Source organism: Anolis sagrei, chromosome 1 (assembly GCF_037176765.1).
Source record: "Anolis sagrei isolate rAnoSag1 chromosome 1, rAnoSag1.mat, whole genome shotgun sequence".
Taxonomy (NCBI): Eukaryota; Metazoa; Chordata; class Lepidosauria; order Squamata; family Dactyloidae; genus Anolis; species Anolis sagrei.
Window position 1 is genome coordinate 170,809,179 of NC_090021.1, and position 24,455 is coordinate 170,833,633.

The 24,455-nt window shown below is 43.2% G+C and overlaps 1 pseudogene; it reads left to right on the forward strand.

The window, feature by feature from the left end:
- Positions 1-3,818: 3,818 nt before the first annotated feature.
- LOC132768685 (glutathione S-transferase LANCL1-like) overlaps positions 3,819-24,455 on the forward strand; it is a 36,312-nt pseudogene continuing 15,675 nt past the window's right edge.

Below are 24,455 nucleotides of genomic sequence, written 5' to 3' on the forward strand. Positions count from 1 at the left end.
CTCTTTTCCCGCGAGACAACATTGTCTTGTGGGAGAAGAGGAGCTTCTCGTGAGTCCTGGCCAGGAAGAAGGAGAGCGGCCTGACCAGCACGGAAAGCCCTTCTGTTCAGGCAACTCTCATTCTTCCTGGCCAGAACTCGCGAGAAGCACCTCTTCTCCCGTGAGACAACATTATTATTATTATTATTATTATTATTATTATTATTATTATTATTAGATACATAGCAAGATTAGTACACAGCAAACAAGATCACTATGCTGGCTGTTGTATTGGATCACACATCGGACACTTCCCAAGTGTCTAGGACCAGGGGTCCTCAAACTAAGGCCCGAGGCCCGGATACGGCCCTCCAAGGTCATTTACCCAGCCCTCACTCAAAATCAACGTAAGTCTGAAATGACTTGAAAGCACACAACAACAACCAGGGGCGGCTCGTCCATTACGCAAAGTAAGCAGTCGCAGTACACTTTTTTTGCCAGGGGCGCAGAGGCGCTTCTGTAAATGCCCCTCGACCACCACTTGAGGAGAGCCCCCTTGGCTCACAACAGCCCTAGCAGTCCAGAGGGAGCCTCGGTTTCCTTGTCTCACTGCCGGGCGATCCTCTTCCCGAAGGGGCCGGGTCCTTGAGCCTCGCCTAGCCCCTCTTGTTCCTGCTCCATATCAATGATTGGTTGGGGGGGGGGGAATACTGTTTGCTTACCATTGAAATGTACCTAGGGCCGCCTCTGACAACAACAATCCTATCTCATCAGCCAAAATCAGGCCCACACTTCCCATTGAAATAGCTCTCAGGTTACCTGGCATGTAATGAATTTATATTTGTTCAAATTGTTCTTCATTTTAATTATTGTATGACTTTTAAGTGTTTTTTTTGCACTACAAATAAGATATGTGCACTGTGCATAGGAATTCATTCATGTTTTTTTCCCCAAATTATAATCTGACCCTCCAACAGTTTGAGGGACTCTGACCTGGCCCTCTGTTTAAAAAGTTTGAGGACTTTTGGTCTAGGACTGTGTGATGCATCGAGAAATAATGTGTGCAGATCTGAGTAGGGTGGCCTTTTGCAGCTGAAAGATGGTGATTTTGTCAGTGCCGATTGTGTTTAAGTGCAGGCCAAGGTCTTTAGGCACTTACTTAGGCGATCCCTCGTAGTCCGAGGATGATGGTCCTCCAAGTTCGGTGTCCTAGAGGTGGGTTCGTAGGTGGCTGTGGAGCTCTATTCTTGACCTGCATCTTCTCCCACAGTGAGGGCATCAGTTTCTAGGTGGGAGGCGGTCCCGGTCGGGGTTGGCTTGACGCGCCTTCCTCTTGGCACGTTTCTCTCTTTCACCCTCCATTCGTGCCTATTCAAATTCTGCAGCACTGCTGGTCTTTCGGCACTGCACCCACTGGGACCACCTTGACTGGCATCTCAATCTTTAAATCATCGTGTTGTGGATTATTATTATTATTATTATTATTGTAAATAAAATTATTTTTATTGATCACTCAATAAGCCTTTTCAAAATACACAATATTAACACAATGTACAGTATACATCTAGTCCGAATCTATATAAATAAAAAGGTAATGTTCGTTTGTGGGATTAACATAATTCAAAAACCACTGCACAAATTGCCGCCAAATTTGGACACAAGACACCTAACAACCCAATGTGTGTCCTTCACTAAAAAAAATGATTTTGTCATTTGGGAATTGTATTTGCTGGGATTTATAGTTCACCTACAATCAAAGAGCATTCTGAACCCCACCAACGATGGAATTGAACCAAACTTGGCACACAGTTCTCCCATGATCAACAGAAAATACGGGAAGGGTTTGGTGGGCAGTGTCCTTTGGTTTTGGAGTTGTAGTTCACCTACATCCAAAGATGACTGTGGACTCAAACAATGATGGATCTGGACCAAATTCTACAAGAATACTCTATATGCCCAAATGTGAACACTGGTGGAGTTTGGGGGAAATAGAGTCTTGACATTTGGGGGTTGTATGTGCCGTCGCGCCTGGGGGCTATTATTCTTAATGAAGGAGGGATGGACGTGGCATCTTTCCCCCAGGGGATTGCTTCTTGCCCTCCTATAGGAAATTGGAACTCCCAAAAACCCAAAACGCTGTAAATAGCTCAAAATAAGTTTTATTTATCACAAAGTCATTTCTTCAAAGCAAGGAGCTGGAAAACTTTAGAGGGGTAAAGGAAAACATATGTTACAGTCTCAATCAGTCCTGGGTCCAAGGGGTTTGAAGCTGAGAAGCCTCACCAAGTTTCCTCTTTCCTCAATGGCTGTGAATGCCGGAGCAAACCACAACCCCAGTTCAGATGGCCTATGTCTTGAAGATTCAGAATCTTCCTCTGGTGCCAAAAGAACCGGCTTGAAGGCGCCTGGGTCTCCTCAATAATTGTCCAGGACGATCTGGACATAAAGCATGAGCCCCAGGGGTAAAAAACCTCAGAACTGGTGCTAAGAGGTAACTTAAATCAGGGTCCTTTAGAGTCAGGTCTCTTACGCATGTCCATCTGGTACGAACTCTGAAGGCAGAATGAAAAGAAAAAGGAAGTTATCCCCTCTTGCAGGAAGAGGTGGAGCCAAACAAGCAACCAATCCATACAACTATACAAAAGCAGGGTAAAAAGGGGCAGGATTAAGCATGATACAACAGTTTAAATCTTGCAACTAACAGTTCTATACATAGGTGGCGCCACTCGCACCGTCACATTGTAGTTGCTGGGATTTATAGTTCACCTACAGTTAAAGAGCATTCTGAACCCCACCAATGATAGAACTGGGCCAAACCTCCCACACAGAACCCCCATGTGGGCCACAGTAACGCTTGGCAGGGGACGGCTAGTACAAATATTTTATTGATTGTGTCATTTTATTATTCTAAATCCATGTATTTTTTCATTTCATTATTGTCCTTATGTATCATGAAATAATTGCATGTGTGGTAGCATAGTGTCTAGATCTAGGGAAGTAATGCTACCCCTCTATTCCGCTTTGGTTAGACCACACCTGGAATATTGTGTCAATTCTGGGCACCACAATTCAAGAGAGATATTGACAAGCTGGAATGTGTCCAGAGGAGGGCGACTAAAATGATCAAGGGTCTGGAGAACAAGCCCTATGAGGAGCGGCTTAAGGAGCTGGGCATGTTTAGCCCGAAGAAGAGAAGGCTGAGAGGAGACATGATAGCCATGTATAAATATGTGAGAGGAAGCCACAGGGAGGAGGGACCAAGCTTGTTTTCTGCTTCCCTGGAGACTAGGACGCAGAACAATGGCTTCAAACTACAAGAGAGGAGATTCCATCTGTACATGAGGAAGAACTTCCTGACTGTGAGAGCCGTTCAGCAGCGGAACTCTCTGCCCCGGAGTGTGGTGGAGGCTCCTTCTTTGGAAGCTTTTAAACAGGGGCTGGATGGCCATCTGTCAGGGGTGATTTGAATGCAATATTCCTGCTTCTTGGCAGAATGGGGTTGGACTGGATGGCCCAGGAGGTCTCTTCCAACTCTTTGATTCTATGATTCTACGGTATAGTTATTTATTTTAATGAATTTACAATAAAGAATGTTTATGTACAATAAATAAATCCGTCCTCTTAGGAGCCAGGCCTGACGCCTCTCCCCAAACACATAGTGGCAGGATGATGACGTCACCTCCAGAGCATCATCCTCCTGCTTTGGACTCAGGGGCGTGACGACAACCCTTGAATAGTTCCCAGTCTCAAGGTGCCGTGCCGCCCTTCTCCAGCAGGTGGCGCCCGAGAGCTGTTCTAGACACTCCGTTGCGGGGATGGGGATCCGCTGCGCATGCGTCAAGCGGGCTCCTGGCTCACCGCGGCGTGGGAAGAGAAGGGTGCTGGATGCCAGGATGCGGGGCGGAGGGTCCTCCTGGTAGGGTCCCCTCTGCCCCTTCCTTCCTTCCTTTCTGCTTCGATGGGGCTCAGTGATTGGCTGGGCGCCTGGTGCTGCGCGTGCGGATGCTGCCGGCGCGAGAGGGCGGCCGCGCTCCCGGAGAAGGAGCCCTTGGTCAGGTGAGCCCACTCAGCCAGGCACAGTCCAAGCACTCCCGACAGATGGCCTCCCGGTTTCAAAGCCTCCAAAGAAGGATCCTTCACCAGACTCCCAAGCAGAGATCTCCACTACTGAACAGCTCTTACAGTCAGGACATTTTTCCTAATGTTCAGGTGGAATCTCCTTCCCTGCCTTCCCTGCCATTTGAACCTTACATCTGCAGCCCAGATGGTGGTGGGCCTAAAAAACATAAAAAACACCACTGGCGGCCTCCTATCGTGTTTGATTGTTGTGTAATGTTTTTGATTCCTGTACAATATATTGTGCCTATAACAATATATTGCGCTTACGCTTGAGGCTCAGGCGTCAGCAGTGTCTGGGAGGGCTTTCGCACAATTAAGACTCGTGCGCCAACTGCGACCGTACCTCGCAAAGGCTGATCTGGCCGGAGTGGTCCATGTCCTGGTCACCTCTAGGATGGATTACTGTAATGCGCTCTACGTGGGGCTGCCCTTGAAAACAGCTCGGAAATTCCAACTGGTTCAACGAGCAGCAGCCAGGATGTTGACTGGCGCTCCCTACAGAGAGAGGTCAACCCTCCTGTTCAAAGAGCTCCACTGGCTGCCATTTATCTACCGAGCCCAATTTAAGGTGCAGGTGCTGACCTACAAAGCCCTGAACGGTTTGGGACCTGCCTACCTGCGTGATCGCATCTCCGTCTATGAACCCACACGCTCTCTTCGGTCATCTGGAGAGGCCCTGCTCATGATCCCACCTGCATCGCAGGCGTGCTTGGTGGGGACACGAGACAGGGCCTTTTCCGTGGTTGCCCCCCAACTCTGGAACACCCTCCCCAAAGATCTTAGACAGGCCCCTACATTGGCAGTCTTCAGAAAGAACTTGAAGACCTGGCTGTTCCGATGTGCCTTTCCCGAATAGGAAACCTTTTTTCATTACCAAGTCCCACAAGCACTTTATTAAAGCCAAGATCGCTGCACACTGCACACTGCACTTGTCCATAAGCCCCATTTCCACCTGTCACATCAGCACTTTTAACCCTTGTACCCTTACTCTGGCCTGGCCCAGTTTTATTGTGTCTTAATGGATTGTTTATTGCTTGTTGTTCTAGATTGCTTTAGTTATTTTAATTTGTTTAGGTTTGTATTGTTGTATTATTATTGAGGCCTTGGCCTTTGTAAGCCGCATTGAGTCCTGCGGGAGATGCTAGCGGGGTACAAATAAAGTTTAATAATAATAATAATAATAATAATTGCTGTCTGTGCTAGGGTGAGACCCTAGTATTTACAGCCTCTACAACTGACGCAGGGGGTTAAAGCACTGAGCTGCTGAGCTTGTTGATCGAAAGGTCGCAGGTTTGATTCCGGGGAGCGGCGTGAGCTTCCGCTGTCAGCCCTAGCTTCTGCCAACCTAGCAGTTCGAAAACATGCAAATGTGAGTAGATCAATAGGTACCGCTCTGGCGGGAAGGTAACAGCGCTCCATGCAGTCATGCCGGCCACATGACCTTGGAGGTGTCAATGGACAACGCTGGCTCTTCGGCTTAGAAATTGAGATGAACACTACACCCCAGAGTCAGACATGACTGGACTTAATGTCAGGGGACTACCTTTACCTTTACCTTACAACTGTGATCCAATTGTATTGTCGAAGGCTTTCATGGCTGGAATCACTGGGTTGTTGTAAGTTTTTTCGGGCTATATGGCCATGGTCTAGAACAGGGGTCCTCAAACTAAGGCCCAGGGGCCGGATACGGCCCTCCAAGGTGATTTATCCAGGCCTTGCTCAGGGTCAACCTAAGTCTGAAAGCACACAACAAAAAGAAGAAGAATGCTATTTCATCAGCCAAAAGCAGGCCCACACTTCCCATTGAAATACTAGTAAGTTTATATTTGTTTAAAATGTTCTTCATTTTAATTATTGTATTTTTAAAGTGTTTTTGCAATACAAATAAGATATGTGCAGTGTGCATAGGAATTCGTTCACTTTTTTCAAATTATAATCCGGCCATGTATTGTCAAAGGCTTTCATGGCTGGAATCACTAGGTTCTTGTGGGTTTTTTCGGGCTATAGGGCCATGTTCTAGAGGCATTTCTCCTGACGTTTCTCCTGCATCTATGGCAAGCATCCTCTGAGGTAGTGAGGTCTGTTGGAATTAGGACAATGGGTTTATATATCTGTGGAATGGCTGGGGTGGGGCAAAGAGCCTCCAAATACTAATGAAGGTGGTCAGTTGAAACATTCACACCTAGCTCCAGCAGAGAAAAGCTCCTTGCCCCACCCCAGCCATTCCACAGATATATAAACCCATTGTCCTAATTCCCACAGACCTCACTACCTCTTAATGATGCTTGCCATAGATGCAGGCGAAACGTCAGGAGAAATGCCTCTAGAACATGGCCCTATAGCCCGAAAAAACCCACAAGAACCTTATAATCTGGCCCTCCAACAGTTTGAGGAACTGTGACCTGGTCCTCTATTTAAAATGTTTGTGGACCCCTTGTCTAGAGGCATTGTCTCCTGACGTTTTGCCTGCATCTATGGCAAGTATCCTCAGAGGTTGTGATGTCTGTGGATATTTGCCATAGATGCAGGCGAAATGTCAGGAGAGAATGCCTCTAGGACATGGCTGTATAGCCCGAAAAAACCTACAACAACTTAAATGAATCACTGACCGCTTCTCATCACTCCTTGTGGGGGGGGGGGGGGGTGCGACATGACTGGACTTAATGTCAGGGGAAAATCTTTACCTTTACCTAGACCCATATAATGCTGTGTGACTGGACTGACCTTGAAGGAGCTGGGGGTGGTGAGGGCCGACAGGGAGCTCTGGCGTGGGCTGGTCCATGAGGTCACGAAGAGTCGGAGACAACTGAACGAATGAACAACAACAACTGTACTGAACTGCATTACCGTATATGGGTCTACATGTGTAATATAGAGTTCCAAACTGCCTTACATGGCAGTATTGATTCAGTCAATGCTGATTTTTTATATTTGAAGAGAAATGATGGACAACAACATGAGCCCTGGCTGGGGAGTTTGTCTCTTCTTTTTCAAAAGCCTCTTTTGATTTTTTTTTAAATGATCATTGGTGGTTTTGTGTAATGACTACCAGCTGACTGGTTCCCTCCTCTTCTGGGGCTCAAATGAATTAGGCAAGAATTTGGGTATGATTGCAGATCATGAGGATAGATTATCTGAATCTTTGAGTGGGTCAACCTTCAGCGGAAAAAGAGTTATCGCAGTTCTAAAACAAACACACACCTCTGAAGAACTGCTCCATAGATGTCACCTTTTGACCCAGTGTGCGTTTTTGTGAAAAGAATATGACAACGCGTACCCTTTTGCCTTAGAAATATGTGCAGTTTGCTAACTTTACCATAGCTTTCCCTAAGGAAAAGAGGATGTTCCTAAAGCAATTTGTCCTGAATCAATAAGATAAATATCATGGTTTGGACCCAACTTCCTTTCAACAACAGAGTGCACAAAATGAAACTCTCCCCCTTCAGCTCCTTGTGCAACTTCCGAAATCTTTTATGCATGTTGCGGTAGTTTTAAGAAAAATGTGATATATAGACTGCATGTTCAGTACAGTTAAACTGCACTATATGGGTCTACATTGACCACATAATGCAGATTTAGACTGCATTATATGGCAGTGTAGATCCAGCTCGTTTAAATTATTAGATATCTACACAAACCATATTTCTCTGCGTTTTATCTTAATTTCATAATTAAAAGAGAATTGGAAAATATAAGAAGGAAAGAAAGTAGAAGTGGGGAAAAAAACATTTTCAAAGATCATTCAGGAATGCTTTTTTAAAAGCATGTGTTTAAAGGGTGAATTTAAAACCTGTTCCTGGCCCAAAAAAAGTGCATATTCGTATGACTATATATCCCTGCAGTCATGTAAAACAAGTGATTGCCTTCGTATACCCTGGTGTGGATTGCTCCAGCATATGTGCATGTTTTAAAAGCCTTAACCAGTTTATCGAAGCTGTCAAAAATGGAGCCATGGGCACGCAGGTGGCTAAACAGAAGCACAAATGGAAAGCAATTACAATGAGAACTCTCTGCAACCACTTCTTGGTTCTGATCTTTCTGTTATTAAACAAGTCTTGAATTTATAATTTGGTGAGGAGAGAAATAAGAAATCTGCTTTTGTGTACATTGAGATATCCACGTGAGCGCATATACGATCCAGCGCATCACAGAGACTTTTTTTTAAAATAAAACAACTTCTGCCAGATGTCCCTTGTCCATCTTGTGGATTTGTAAAATCTGCTACAAAGAAAGGTGTCAGAATGATGTGGGATCATTTCCTGGGACTGACGCCTGTGTCTGGATTTATTTAATCCAGATTTTGCCACTGTCTGGAAGTGCCCTCTCTCACACTGTGGGCAATTGGCACTGAATCAGGCGAGCACTGTGCAGCTGCCATCCAGTTACCAATCTGGTTCGGGAGACAAAATGCTGCTTATGACCCCTTCCACATGACCATATAAAATCCACATTGAACTGGATTATATGGCAGTGTGGAGTCAGATAATCCAGTTCAAAGCAGATATTGTGGATTATTTGCCTTAATGTTCTGGATTATATGGCTGTGTGGAAGGACCTTCAGAATCCTTCTCCCACCCAGTCACACCATTTCATATACAGGATTCTGTCAACTGGGTTAACGTACAGTTTATACAACTGGAAAGCTGCACTCAATTGTAGCTTCCTAGGCACCTAAATCCAACCATTGGTTCTAACTTGAGTAAATCTATTGATTCAATGGAAGTTACGTAAGTGTTGATTTATCAAGTCTCCTTTAATTAAATGGTTTTACTGCTATTAATAGTTTGTAAGGCCAGTGTGCATTGCTACTTGTATGAAATGCTGATAAAGGAAACTGTTTTTCCAGTGAATACAGCAAATCATCTCATGATGCAGGCGAAACGTCAGGAGAGAATGCCTCTAGAACATGGTCATATAGCCACAAAAAAACTACAGCAACCCAGTGATTCCAGCCATGAAAGCCTTCGACAATACATTCAACTCATGATAGTTAACCTGAATTTACCAGTGACCAAGCTGGAAACATTATAGCAGTGGGTTTCTCTTTCTTTCTCAGGTAAGTAAAATCCATTTTTTAAATATATGTCCATTTTGTTTTTGTTTATGGTAGTTGGTAGATTTCTAAGTTTATTGGTCTTCCTAAGACATGAAGCTTACAGAATAGTCCTTCCAAGCGTAAGAGAGATAAAGCCCTTTTCTTATCTTCAGCGAAAGAGAAGTGACCAAAGTCTTGGTAACAGGACAAATTCCATTGCCATTGGGATTAGTAGTATCAGCTGACACAGAAGACATATGGGACCCCTTCCTGATCCTAACGTGGCATTTATGAAGGCAAGGATTTCAAAATACCTTAGAATAACCAAAATCACAGTGTTTAAGAATAGCTCCCGAAGTAACTGGGGACCCTTCCACACAGCCCTATATCCCAGAACATCAAGGCAGAAAATTCCACATTATCTGCTTTGAATTGGGTCATCTGAGTCCACACTCAGATAATGTGTGATTTTTGCCTTGATATTCCTGCAATGTCAGTATTAAGGGGAAAATATAGGAAATAATAATAATAGTAATAGTAATAATAATAATAATAATAATAGTAATAAACTTATTGTTTTCAAATGCCGGCTGAGATCTTTTGGCTCGGCACCCAGTGCGCCAATGACCACTGGGACCACCTGTACTGGTTTATGCCAGATCCTTTGCAGTTCGATTTTGAGGTCTTGATAGCAGCTGAGTTTTCCTGTTGTTTTTCCTCAATGCAACTGTCACCCCGTATGGCGACATCAATAATCCAGACTTTTTTCTTTTCTTATGATTCCACCAATTCTTTACTGCTGGCAGGTGGTACTTGTGATGTAAGTTCCAATGAATCATCTGGGCCACAGAGTTGTTTGTCGTCCATCTGTGCGATTTTCTTGCAACAGCTCCTAGACACTTGGGAAGTGTTTGACTTGTGATTTTGTGATACGAAATCCAGCATATAGATCTCGTTTGCTGTGACATACTGTGTTTTTGTGTCAATAGTAATAAACTTTAAATCCCACACATAAGTTCGATTCAGAGGCACTTTCCCACATGCAACGAATGCTTTCTCTTTCCTATTCTACCACCACAGTCATCCATTTGCTTTTGCTGTTTTGATATCTGCTGGAGGACTAGAGAGAACACCTTAGACATTTTGTAAACAGATATGATGTCCAGGCATTTTCATATACTACCTAAGATGCCAAGTGGGAGGCCTAGCTAAATTCTGGACAAATCCCATGAGATGTTAAATATGTGATAGCAGTGTATGCAGAATAATATAGCATGTAAGATTATGGTTTTAGTTGTACAGAATTTCATAGGGATTTGAAGCTTAACCCTTAGTTTGAAATACGCTACCTTGAGAACAATCCAACAAAGTGTAATGGCTTGAATATTTATTTCTTTATTTTATTTACAGTATTTATATTCTTCCCTTCTCACCCCGCAGAGGACTCAAGGTGGATTCCAATGTACATATACATGACAAACATTCACTGCCTTAGACACACAACATATATAGACAGACACTCAGAGGCTATTTAACATTCCAGCTTCTGGCCACCAAGGGAGCTGTCGCTTCACCGTCTGTTTGTAACACTAATGAAGTACTTCCTCATTCTTTGCATACTTCCTGGATATTTTTATGGCCTCGTAAATCAGTTAAATTAGCCTCCCCACATAAGTGGTACCTAAATTTCCTACTTAACAGATGCAACTGTCTTTCGGGCTGCAAATGCGACAAGCTACACAATTTTGGTCAGAAGCTCACTCCGACCTGGGCTGGCTTCGAACTCATGACCTTTCGGTCAGTAGTGATGTTAATGCAGCTGACTCCCAGCCAGTCCTGGTGCTGGACAAGGACACTGGGAGAGCAGTGTTTGGATCATCACTCAGCCATGGAAACCCATTGGGTGACATGCTCTGAGCCTCAGAGGAAGGCAAGGGCAAACCCTGTCTGAAAAAATGTCCAAGGAAACCATATAATAGGGTGGTCAAGAGTCAGAAATGACTTGAAAGCACACAAGAACAAATCTTACGGGTAGTATGCAAGGGCTTGAATTAAGAATTGATTTGGTCTCGTAGGCAAATCGGCTTCTTAATCTCTGCTCCCCATCTTAAAATCAGAAAAGTCCATATCCCCAAACTGTGACGGGAGGAATGAAATACAGATCACAGGGTGCCCTTCATCCTACACCATCTGCATGTGATTTGGGTTTATCTTTGACTTTTCCTCTGACGTTTCTCTCTTCTATGAATAAGGAAAGATGTGTGCATGCATTTAGACCATCCAAAAATAATCTTCTTCAACATCAGCTGTGTTTATCGGAATTGAAATGCAGTGCCAAAGGGAAGCCAAGCATCTGCAATATGCCCCAGCCTCTTGGCACCTTTTGCAGATGTTTTCCTGTTAAGCTCAGCTCTCCAACTGGCTTCTTGGCTACCATTTGTTCTTTTCATCGTCTACATGAAACCTTCCCTCCTTTTTTAAAAAAGCCCTGTAGAGTAATCTTCTATTTCCCAAACTATTTTACACACTGCACAATTTTGCTTCAGTGTATGTGACAGTAAACACTGGAAGTATGAAGAACGGAAACATGTTCCTAAATGCTTAGACATAGTAAACTGTCTCAGGGATAGGCCCTGATTCCTTGGGCCGTGCCTGACAAAATTTGCACTCTTTTGAACTTGTCACTGGTGTGCCCATGATACCTCTGGTCTTGCAGTAGATTTGTCCTGCGGTTGATTTCTGGTGAATCAGCATGGGCTGTCAAGCAACATCGCAATGTGCTATTTCCATCCTTTTTGTCAGACTGCAGCCAACTATCAGAAAGTACCACTGAAAACCTGAGTAGCCTCTGAGGGCCCCTCGGGGAGAAAAACAGCAGTGTTGTAGCCTGAAGGTAATGATGTTATAGGTAACCTAGGTACCCTTGGGGGAATACAGCCATAAATATTTAAAACTAGGTTTATAAACATAGATAATTGAAAGAAAAGCAGACTTAAATCAGTTAGAGTCCTGTCTGAGGGTGATTGGGGATTTTGATTTCCCCTCTTTTGGTTATTGCTTCCTGAGCAAGCAATTCTTTGTTTCCTTGAGCTATCCGAAGGAGATCCAACTCGCTCGTTTGAAAGTGCTGAGCATTTTAAAGCATCGTATGCATTGCCAAGCTCTTTTGCTGCAATTTAGTAAACCGCAGTGTGTCATCTGAAACGTAACAATGGTGTTTCTATTCCCACCCACAGCTGACTCCTGAGTTCACACAACACCTGAACAATAAGATCAGAGAGCTTCTGAAACAGATGGAAAGGCAGCTCAAATCTGCAGACCCCAGAGATTGCACTGGCTATACAGGCTGAGCAGGTAGGATGATGGATCTACAAAGATGTGTGAATTTAATGCATCTGTCATTCAGCTAAACTGTATGTCTTGGCCCACGAAGACCTACATCAGGGATGGAGAATTTGTCAGCCTCCAGATTTTGGGCTGCAGTTGTCATCCTTTACATCTGGAGAGCTGCACACTCCCACTCCTTGATTTAGGAAATGCTGAGTGGACATGTGATCTTGTTACATTTCTCAAGTTCAGCACGTATTAGTTTCACTGAGGCCTGAACAAGAGGGGACTACACAGAGCTTAATGAAGGAAAGACAAAGCAAAATGTCATTGATAAATATTTAAATAATTTGAGTTGTGGAACAGCTATGGTGGCTGGTGAGGATATGGGCAATGGTGTGTGGCCATTCCTGAAATCCCTTCAGTATAAATCGTCTTTCTTCTTAATAATTGACATTGTTTGGGCCTACATCTGGTTATAGTCCCAGTTGGAACAGATAAATGGTACTTGAGTGCTTGGTGAATTATTAATTTCAGTGGGTTTATGTCCAGTCGGAATTATAGTTGGGTTGAGCTCATAATAATTCCCTTCCTGTGTGTTTCCATCTTCTTCTTTTTGGTGATCATATTGCTGGTTCCACAAGACACTCCATTCCTTATCACATTTCTCATATGACATTCCATTCCTGGTCCTGTTGTCTTGTGCTTTTGTCATTAACAAGGCACAGAAATCTAGAAAGCAAATAATAAATAATTTGTAATCTTGGAAGAAGTGGAGGGCAGGAAATAACAGAGACAAAGGATTGATATACATTACTCGTACATTACCAGCCAAAATCAGGGCAAGATGGAAGTGTAACAGGTGATAAAAGGAATAGACAACTAATAGGAGAAGAAGGGTTGATTGATCATTGATCATTCTAACTGATTCAAACGTTACACCATTTAGAGAGGGCAGTACATTGGCTACTTGATGGAATTCATACGAGGGCTGAATGAAAAGTAATGCCTCCACCTTCGTAACTCAACAGATGGCAGTACTCGTATGTGGCAGGTACTGGCTTGTTCAGTAGAGTCTCCTCTACAGTTCCATTTTGGTGGGAAGCCTTAGCATTGAATGGTTGTGTTGTTAAAGTGCAAAGTATGAAACCTTCACAGTCGGTCAATTCGACTTAAGCAACGTGAAGTCATTGAATTCTTGACACCAGAAGGTGTCACCTCAACATCTTTAAACTTACTCGCCCAACGACGCATAATATTCACATCAATACAATCACCATAAACATCTTGCATTCTCTGATGAATCTCCTTTGGGGTGACACCTTTTGCTGCCAAGAATTCAGTGACTGCGCGTTGCTTAAGTCGCATTGACTGGCTGTCTGCGCAGGTTTCCATACTTTAACAACACAACCATTCAATGCTAAGGCTTCCCGCCAAAATGGAACTGTAGAGGAGACTCTACTGAACAAGCCAGTACCTGCCACATATGAGTACTGCCATCTGTTGAGTTACGAAGGTGGAGGCATTACTTTTCATTCAGCACTCTTAATTTGTCCATGCTGAAATGAACTCAAATTCTTCATCCATATCAAGGTATTGATAAAACCTATGTTTAGTAAATCCTAGTCAGCTAGTTAAAATCTACACTAATTTGCATTGTAAATAAATTAATATGGATGAAAATTTTCCTTTGTTGGAAAGCATTTTTAAATGTTAGCTATTGAGCCCCATTGTAGCCCTGACTTGCAAAAAATTGTAAGGTGAATTGGACGAACCAATGCAGAGTTAACAATACTTGAACGGGTGTAGCTAATTCCAATTGCAGAATCCTTAAAATGTGATATATGTTTTCTTTTTTAAAAAAAAATCCTAGAGATTGAAAGTTTCACTTTAGGCATCTCTTGTAAAGGTACCTTTTGGGCAGCAGAAGAAGAATTGCACCTCGGTCCCTTCGTGTGAGGCAGGATCTGTGTCTCCATGTTGCCTTTTCTTTATTCTTACCTTCGAGGTTCCAAGTTTTACAAGCTTGTCTTACATGATTGGAATTAAAAATGAGTCTCGGAGGGTCACAGCCAGAGAATGGGATGTGTTGCTATTACAGTGCTTGCCTTTCCCCCTCGGAATCCAAGCTTGCTTAATTGATTCAGTGTGTTTCAGGTTAGAAGAAATTAATTGGGCCAACGCAACAGCATTCCATCTTAATTGCTTCTGCAGGAAAGGCTTGTTGAGCATCTCCTCATGTAGATAATCTCCTGGCAATCTGAAATCAATTGGCACTCATGTGGCAGCTAATAAGAGAAATTGGGAAGGAACAGTCTCAGCTCTTTCCTCCGCAATTCCATTACAAGGCTGAAGGATCACAGTCACGTTTTGGTGTGGGCTGGTGTTGGCTTTCAGAAGCCCAATTCCCTCTGGTTTAATCGTTCCTTGGATTTACACCGTTTATTTATTTGAAACAATTATATTCTGCCCTTCTCACTCCAAAGTGGACGTGTTGCCAGCACCAAGCAGTCTTGCTTTTTGCTTGCACGTTGTCCACCATAACTGCATAAGATTTGTTTTCTTCATTGTGATTGTGTTACCATGAGGGAAGATACGTCTCACCATTTGCAAGCATTCTCTGGTGATGGAGTTAGAAAGCTAGCACCAATTTCCCCATTGGTTAACTCCCAAGTCTCATTGCATCCTACATGTTAGAAGGGTCATGTTACCTCCTTGTCCAGGTCCTGGTTGACAGCTATTGTCCTCCCAACCCTTCTATACGCCTGTGAGACGTGGACTGTCTAGAGATGTCACATGCAACTCCTGGAACGATTCCATCAGCGCTGCCTCTGGAAAATCCTGCAAATCTCTTGGGAAGACAAGTGGATGTCAGCATGCTGGAAGAAGCAAAGACCACCAGCATTGAAGCGATGGTCCTCCACCATCAACTCCGCTGGACCAGCCACGTTGTCCAGGATGTCCGACCACCATCTCCCAAAGCACTTGTTCTACTCCGAACTCAAGAACGGAAAACTGAATGTTGGTGGGCAGGAAAAGAGATTTTAAAATGGGCTCAAAGCCAACCTTTAAAAACTCTGGTATAGACACTGAGAACTAGGAAGCCCTGGCTCTTGAGCGCTCCAGCTGGAGGTCAGCTGTGACCAGCAGTGCTGCAGAATTTGAAGAGGCATGAATGGAGGGTGAAAGAGAGAAACGTACCAAGAGGAAGGTGTGTCAAGCCAACCCCAACTGGGACCGCCTTCCACCTGGGAACCGATGCCCTCACTGTGGGAGAAGATACAGATCAAGAATAGGGCTCCAGAGTCACCTATGGACCCACTGCCAGTACACTGACCTTGGAAGACTATCCTACTCAGACAACGAGGGATCGCAGAAGAAGAAGAAGAAGGAGAAGAAGGAGAAGAAGTAGAAGTAGAAGTAGAAGTAGTTGACAGGTGCACCTAGTACCACCAAGAGCCAATGATGGTGGCCTTGGCTTTTGGTTTACTGGGTCACTCAGTTCCCATTGGGAAGTTTGAAAGGTAGAAAGCTGTACTGTTAAAAAAAATGAGGAAATGCAAGTGACATTTGCCAGAGACGTGTGCTATTTGTTGACAATATAGGAAAGAAGCATCCTTCATGAAAAATGAAGAAAAATGGGCCCAAAATGGACCTTCTTTCCTTTTTTTTCAGGAATCCCTGCTTTTATTTTTTTCCCTCTGTTTCTTATGTATCCTTAGCTTTTCTCTTTGGTGCTAATTTTGCCCACTCCTCCCCTTTCCTAGTTACTCACAGTCCTGAAGAAGAAATTTAAGAGGCTTTTGTAAAGACGTTCTTTAACAGCAGACTAAAGAACGACTGCTGTTACATCTTTAATTAAGATGCTTGAAACATTTGGGCCTCAAACTATGCTGAGTTTGGTAAAAGAAGGTGTTTGTAAAGCGATCCAAATCTGACCCTTCTTTTTTGTTGACTACAGTAAAACATACCGCATTACCTAGTACTATTTTTGCTTTGTGCAACGATTAGGAATTATTAGACTGTATCACTTTTCATCTATAAAGCAGCAAATTTAATGTTTGCTTAAGGGAAGAAACCTAAATATTTACATATGAAACTGTTTCTTCTGCAGAGTTTGCTGCCAAAATTAGCTTGCAGGTGGCAAATCCTATTTGCATATTAAATGAAGATACGTTTGATGTCTTGTTACTCTTCTCTCTTGGTAAAATATTAAATTAAAGCTGGGACATATTGTGTGTGATCCAAGCAATTGTGTGCATCTGTTTATAAAGGTAAAGGTAGTCCCCTGACATTAAGTCCAGTCATGTCTGACTCTGGGGTGTGGTGCTCATCTCCATTTCTAAGCCGAAGAGCCAGCGTTGTCCGTAGACACCTCCAAGGTCATGTGGCCGGCATGACTGCATGGAGCGCTGTTACCTTCCCACCGGAGCGGTACCTATTGATCTACTCACATTTGCATGTTTTCGAACTGCTAGGTTGGCAGAAGCTAGGGCTGACAGCGGAAGCTCACACCGCTCCCCGGAATCGAACCTGCGACCTTTCGATCAACAAGCTGAGCAGCTCAGTGCTTTAACCCACTGCGCCACCGGGGGCTCCTGCCTCTGTTTATACTTGCTCCTTTTGACTCAAACCAATTGCAGGCAGTCCTCCACATTTGCAGGTTTCACTTTTGCAGATTTGATGATTCGCCAGTTTGATTAATATGTTCTGCCTAGTGACTTTATCACATTGGGATATAATCTGTTTACATCAGTATGCACCTCATATTGTTTTAGGACTGGATGCATACTGTATTGAGACAGGATGCATACTCTCCTCATCACACCTGATTATTAGTAATCTTATGATTTGAAAATTCTGCGCTTTGACTCATCACACCATGGAAGGCCAGCTCCTCCCAATCCATTCAAAACACCCCCTGCATCGCACTATGACCTTTTAAAAAGTATCATTGCTAATGGGGTGCATACAGATTTTCTTATCATACACAAAAACAGCGCTTCAGCAATGGATGATTCGGTAGTATTTCAAAAGACACTATTAAAATTTTGTCTGCAAATAATCTGTGTTTGCGATACTTTGCAGACAGCTTCCAACGGAATACTGATGGGATGGGATAAACATCATGTGATGGGACCTGTCTGAAATAATTCTCAAACAGTCTCAGAAATGGAGTATTTCCTAATGTGATAAGGTCCTAGGAATCTCTAGATCAGGGGTCCTCAAACTAAGGACCGGGGGCCGGATACGGCCCTCAAAAGTCATTTACCCGGCCCTCGCTCAGGGTCAACCTAAGTCTGAAACGACTTTAAAGCACACAACAACAACAACAATCCTATCTCATCACCCAAAAGCAGGCCCACACTTCCCCTGAAATACGAATAAGTTTATATTTGTTATAATTGTTCTTCATTTAAATTATTGTATTGTTTTAAGTGTTTTTTTGCACTACAAATAAGATATGTACAGTGTGCATAGGAATTCATTCATGTTTTTCAAATTATAATCCAGCCCTCCAATAGTTTGAGAGACTGTGACCTGGCCCTCTGTTTAAAAAGTTTGAGGACCCCTGATCTAGATCGTCCAGACACTGATTCACTTTATTTTATAATGCAACTAATACTATTCAGAAACAAACCCTTCAGTTAACATAAGTTCAACCAAAAGAACTTGAGTTAAATGTTAAGTAGAACTAATGCTTAACATTGACTTATTCTTCTTTTATCTATCTCTGAGAGTACTTTGCATGTTTTATTATGTATAGCCTACATATATTCAGTTCTAATAGGAATAATTAGTAAAACAAATTAGTGTTTTATTGGAAGATATAAATCATGTCAAAGCTTATTATAATCCGTTTTTTAAAAGTAGTCTTTTAAAGCAAGTTCTTTTAGTTGAACTTCCAGAATTGTTAACGGTAGAAAGTATTAAAGCATAGTTTGTCAAGCTTTTTAACACAGAAAATAATGTATTGTCGAAGGCTTTCATGGCCAGAATCACTGGGCTGTTGTAGGTTTTTCAGGCTATATGGCCATGTTCTAGAGCAGTGTTTCTCAACCTGTGGGTCCCCAGGTGTTTTGGCCTACAATTCCCAGAAATCCCAAACAGTTATACCATGCAGCTGTGGACAAGTCTACATAGGGACCACCAAACGCAGCATTGCCCAAACAAGAATCCAGGAGCATGAAAGGTACTGCAGACTACGTCAACCAGAGAAATCAGCCATAGCAGAGCACCTGATGAACCAACCTGGACACAGCATTTTATTTGAGAACACAGAAATGCTGGACCACTCTCACAACCACGTCAGGCTACACAGAGAAGCCATTGAAATCCACAAACATGTGGACAATTTCAACAGAAAGGAAGAAACCATGAAAATGAACAAAATCTGGCTACCAGTATTAAAAAATTCTAAAATTGCAACAGCAAAAACAGCAGAGAGAAAAACAGGCAGGGACATCTAATCACCTTTCAAGAAGAGTTTGCTCCAGGCACAGTCAGCCCATTGTATGCTAATCAAGGTGGTCAGTTGAAATATTCACACCTAGCCCAACTTACAAAAACCCCTTTGTCTCACCCTGGTCATTCCACAGATATATAAACCCCTTTTCTTCCCATTTCCAGCAGACCTCACCTCTGAGGATGCTTGCCATAGATGCAGGCGAAACGTCAGGAGAAATGCCTCTAGAACATGGCCATATAGCCTGAAAAAACCCACAAGAACTGAGTGATTCCGGCCATGAAAGCCTTCGACAATACAGTTTACCAGCTGTTAGGATTTCTGGGAGTTGAGGGCCAAAACGTCTGGGGACCCATAGGTTGAGAATCACTGTTCTAGAGGCATTCTCTCCTGATGTTTCGCCTGAATCTATGGCAAGTGTCCTCAGAGGTAGTAACCTCACAACCTCTGAGGATGCTTGCCATAGATGCAGGAGAAACGTCGGGAGATAATGCATCTAGAACATGGCTATATAGCCCAAAAAACCTACAACAACGCACAGAAAATAATGTTTCATGTTAAAATGAGTCCATGACCAGGCCCATAGTCCGGGGGGGGGGTGTCTTTAAGGGTTTAACCCCCCCCCCCCGAAATGAGTCAGGCTAAAAAAAACCTGGTTTGCTCATGAATTGGTTAACTAGTTAAAGTTCATGTGTAAACCAGTTTGTTTTAACCTGACACATTGATTTAAATATCAACATTGTTGTTCAAGGGCAGTTCTTACACTTCCTGTGCAAAGGGTTATTCTCTTCTGTGGACATCTTGTCCATTTACACAGCCCTGACCAGTGGTGTGTTAGCCTAGTGCTATGAAAATGACTGCATCCTACAATTGGTCTTTCTTTTCATAAGAATAGTTCCAAGTACACACCTTTTGAAGATGTGGCTAATGGTAACATGCCTCTGCACTGCCCTCATTGGGAATGCTAAAACTGTGAATGCCTAGAGAACAGACAAGGTTATTAACTTCAGCAGGATATGGAAATTTGCCCGTAATATACATGGAGAATTGAATAATCTGTGGTGTGAAGCTTTGGAGATTACCCATGCAAAATGAGAAAATGATCTAAATTTAAAACTCTCCCCAGTACAGCGGAAAGTAATTTTGAAGGCTGCTCCTTTTTTTCTTTCATTTTTTTTAGCTGCATTGAAATCTGCCAACACCGGCTCTCTTAATTTAGTCTTAAATGCAGAGACCTGTGTTGTCTTACAAATGGTTAATGAAATGGAAATACGCTGCAAGGGATAAAATGAGAAATCTGGAAATGATGCAGGCCGCTGGGTCCCATTATATTGTTTGAGGATGCCCACAGACCTGTCTTCGGTTCAGTTTTCCAACAAGCAGGGTTTTGTGTCCTGTGACAAATTGTTTGAAAGAAGTTATACCAATGGCCTTTAAGCTGAACATAACGTACGGTCCATAGAGCTCTATTTATGAGGAATGGTCTTGATATTTCTGATAACCACCCCAGGTGAATCAGTGTTCCTATCTGGGCTTTGGGGAATATTTTAAGTATCTGTTTAAAATATTATTGTGAATTGCCAGTTAGATTTCCTGCAGCTCATTCTTTACAGCAGAGGTGAGAACTGGAGAGTCTTTCAGGTGTTGTTAAATAACATTTCTTATAACTAGATACACAAAAACATTTGGAGAACTGCATGATGTTCAACAACCTTATGGCATGGCTTATTTATCATTCACATTAATTGGTGTAACTTTCCCAAAGCTCACAAGTCCATAGCACAGACAGGATTTGAATTTAGATCTGGTTTGCCTTTCATACCAAACCAAAGTGTTTAAACCAGAAAACTGGAAATAGAAGGACAGCAAGTTGTTAAAGTGTTTTGATTGTGTATCCTTTGATTGTGTTATCATACATTCAGCTCATGATTAACCTCACATTAATACTAAGCCCATTTTAGGCATTGCACTTTGAATCTCCGGCCATATCTCCTGCAACCATTACTGCTTCTGTATACAAAGGAATCTACCTAAGGGTATACCTACATGGTCAAATTAATTCGGTTTGACACCATTTTAACTGCCATGACTGGATAGCATTGAATCCCAGGAATTGTAATATGATGTGGCATCAGCACTATTTGATAAAGAAGGCTTAAAGACTTCATTAAAAAAATGATTCTATAACATTGAACCTATGGCAGTTAAGATGGTGCCCAACTGCATTAATTCTACAGTTTAGATGCAGCTTGAGTTTACTTCCTCAGTTGCATCTAAGAAAGTAAACTCACTCTATGAAACATCATGCTACCAACTTCATTATCTCATTGGATCCCCCGGTGGCGCAGTGGGTTAAACCCCTGTGCTGGCAGGACTGAAGACCGACAGGTCGCAGGTTTGAATCCGGGGAGAGGCAGATGAGCTCCCTCTATCAGCTCCAGCTCCTCATATGGGGACATGAGAGAAGCCTCCCACAAGGATGATAAAAACATCAAAAACATCTGAGTGTCTCCTGGGCAATGTCCTTGCAGACTGCCAATTCTCTCACACCAGAAGCGACTTGCTGTTTCTCAAGTCACTCCTGACACTACCAAAAAAAATTATCTCATTTATTATTTATTTTTTAATTTACTACATTTATATTCCGCCCTTCTCAGCTCGCAGGGGACTCAGGGCGGTTTACAGTCAGTATCAAAGACATAAAATACAATTAAAAAACCGTCAATTTAGACATAAAACCAAATAAAACAATCAATATCAATAAAAACATATATCAATTTGAGTCTCCTAATTAAAAGCGTTATCCAATAGTATCGTTGAGAAGTTCCGTTTTTTCCCCATGTCTTTTTTATAGTGTCTGCAAGCACTTGTTCAAAGAGCCACATCTTGACCTGCTTTCAAAATGTTAAAAGGGAAGGGGCCGATCTAATATCCCTAGGGAGGGTGTTCCATAGCCGAGGGGTCACCACTGAGAAGGCCCCGTCTCTTGTCCCCGCCAGCCACGCTTGTGATGAAGATGGGATCGAGAGTAGGGCCTCTCCAGACGATCTTAAAGTCCTGGAAGGTTCATAAGGGGAGATGCGTTCGGACCGGTAAGTTGGGCCAGAACCGTTTAGGGCTTTATAGGTTAGAGCCAGCACTTTGAATTGTGCTCGGTAGCAGACTGGCAGCCAGTGGAGCTGGCGCAAAAGAGGAGTTGTGTGCTACCTGTGCGCCGCTCCCATTAGCAACATGGCTGTCGCTCGCTGGACCATCTGGAGCTTCCAGACAGTTTTCAAAGGCAACCCCATGTAGAGAGCGTTGTAGTAGTCTATACGGGATGTAACCAGAGCGTGGACTACTGTGGCCAAGTCAGATTTCCCAAGGTATGGGCGCAGCTGGCACACCGCTGAAACCTGGGATCTCAGGCTCAGCGATGAGTCTAGGATCATACCCAAGCTGCGAACCTTAGTCTTTAAGATAATACAAGATTCCTTTGCATACTGGTATTTCCAGATTAAGTTTGAATTCTGCTCCCATGTTTATGGTCCAAAGGAAGGAAGAATTGTTAGCTGAAAAAGCTGAGAAATAGACTATTGAGTTTTTCAACATATTACGTTCATGATGGTGTCCCTGGTGGTGCAGCAGGTTAAACCACTGAGCTGCTGAACTTGCTGACCAAAAGGTTGGTGGTGTGAATCTGGGGAGCAGGGTAAGCTCCTGCTATTAGGCCCAGCTTCTGCGAACCTAGCAGTTTGAATACATGCAAATGTGGGTAGATCAATCGGTACCGCTTTGGCGGAAAGGTAACCGTGCTCCATGTGGTCATACTGGCCACATGACTTTGGAGGTGTCTATGGACAACACTGGCTCTTCAGCTTAGAAAGGGAGATAAGCACCACCCCCCAGAGTTGGACATGACTAGACTTAATGTCAAAGAGAAACCTTTACCTATGTTCATAACATATTAAAATACTGTAATGCTCATTTTATTTTTAAAATTTAAAATAACACATGGTTTGAGTGTTTCATTAGGACTCTGGAAGGCCAGGATTTTAGTTACGTAACATCCAGGCATTAATCTGAGTGGTGTTCTGTTTTTCCTAAATCTTTTTTCAGGCATTGCTTTGCTATACTTGCATCTATATGATGTGTACGGAGACTCGTCCTTCCTTCAGATGGCTCACGAGTATGTCAAGAAGAGCCTCGGCTGCCTAACAAAGCGATCCATCACCTTTTTATGTGGGGATGCTGGACCTTTGGCGGTAGCTGCTGTGGTATCCCACAAGCTGCAGAATGACAAGCAGGCAGAAGACTGCATTGCTCGGTAATGTCTTGAGAATGTGTGAGCGGATGGCTTCTCCTCAAGTTGGGCTTTCAACAGCATAAGTTTAGCAGTCTAAATTTCATGGAGAGTAGTGCATCGGAAAACTGGGGCAGAGAGGATCGTCTTTGTTTCCTGTTGCAGCCCTCCTTCCCACCTTCCTCCAGGATCTTTTCCAAAGGTCTCCAGAGTCAGATCTTGCAAGTAGAAATGGGGAGAAGAATGATTGTTTTGCTGGTGCTGCAGCACCCATGTGGTGTGGGATATAGGCCAGCGTATCATCGAGTGTAGGCAAGGTGAATATGTGGAAGGGAAACAAAGAGGCCTCTTCAGTTCTGTTTTCATGGAAACTCAAGCGTATTGAGGAGATGCAGCTTTCCATTGTGTCAGCTTGGAAGAAACCCAGTGCAGCTTGTTACCAATGTAGTGCAACCCTCCTGTTTAAGGAGCTCCATTGGCTGCCGTTCATTTTCCAGTCCCAATTCAAGGTGCAGGTGGTCACCTTCAAAGCCCTAAACGGTTTGGGACCCGCCTACCTGCATGACCGCATCTCCGTATATGAACCCACACGATCGCTCCGATCATCTGGAGAGGCCCTGCTCACGATCCCACCTGCATCGCAAGCGCATTTGGTGGGGACGAGGGACAGGGCCTTCTCTGTGGTAGCCCCCCGACTCTGGAACTCTCTCCCCAAGGACATCAGACAAGCCCCAGTGTTGGCAGTCTTTAGGAAGAGCTTGAAGACCTGGCTGTTCCAGTGTGCCTTTCCAGAATAGGGAACTCCCATCATCATGTTCCAAACACACTTTATTAGAGATTTAAGATTGTCTGCACATCGCACCTACCCCTAAAATCCTTTACATTTCACCTGTCATGTCCAGCACTTTTAATTTTTTCATTACAGTTGGCCCGGCCTTTAGTTTTAAATGCGTCATAATGTTATTGTTTTAATGTTTTACTGTTATTGCTTTAATGTTTATTGTTTTGCTTTATGAGTTTTATTGTATTTGTTATGCTGTTGTTTTATTGAGGGCCTTGGCCTTTGTAAGCTGCACCGAATCCTTCGGGAGATGTTAGCGGGGTATAAATAAAGTTATTAATAATAATAATAATAATAATAATAATAATAGCGTATACTGAGATTATTGAAGGAGGAGGGGACAGGCAGGGTTTTTATGAGGGGTGTGTGTGTGTGTATGTCTGTGTGTATTTATATTTGTACAATA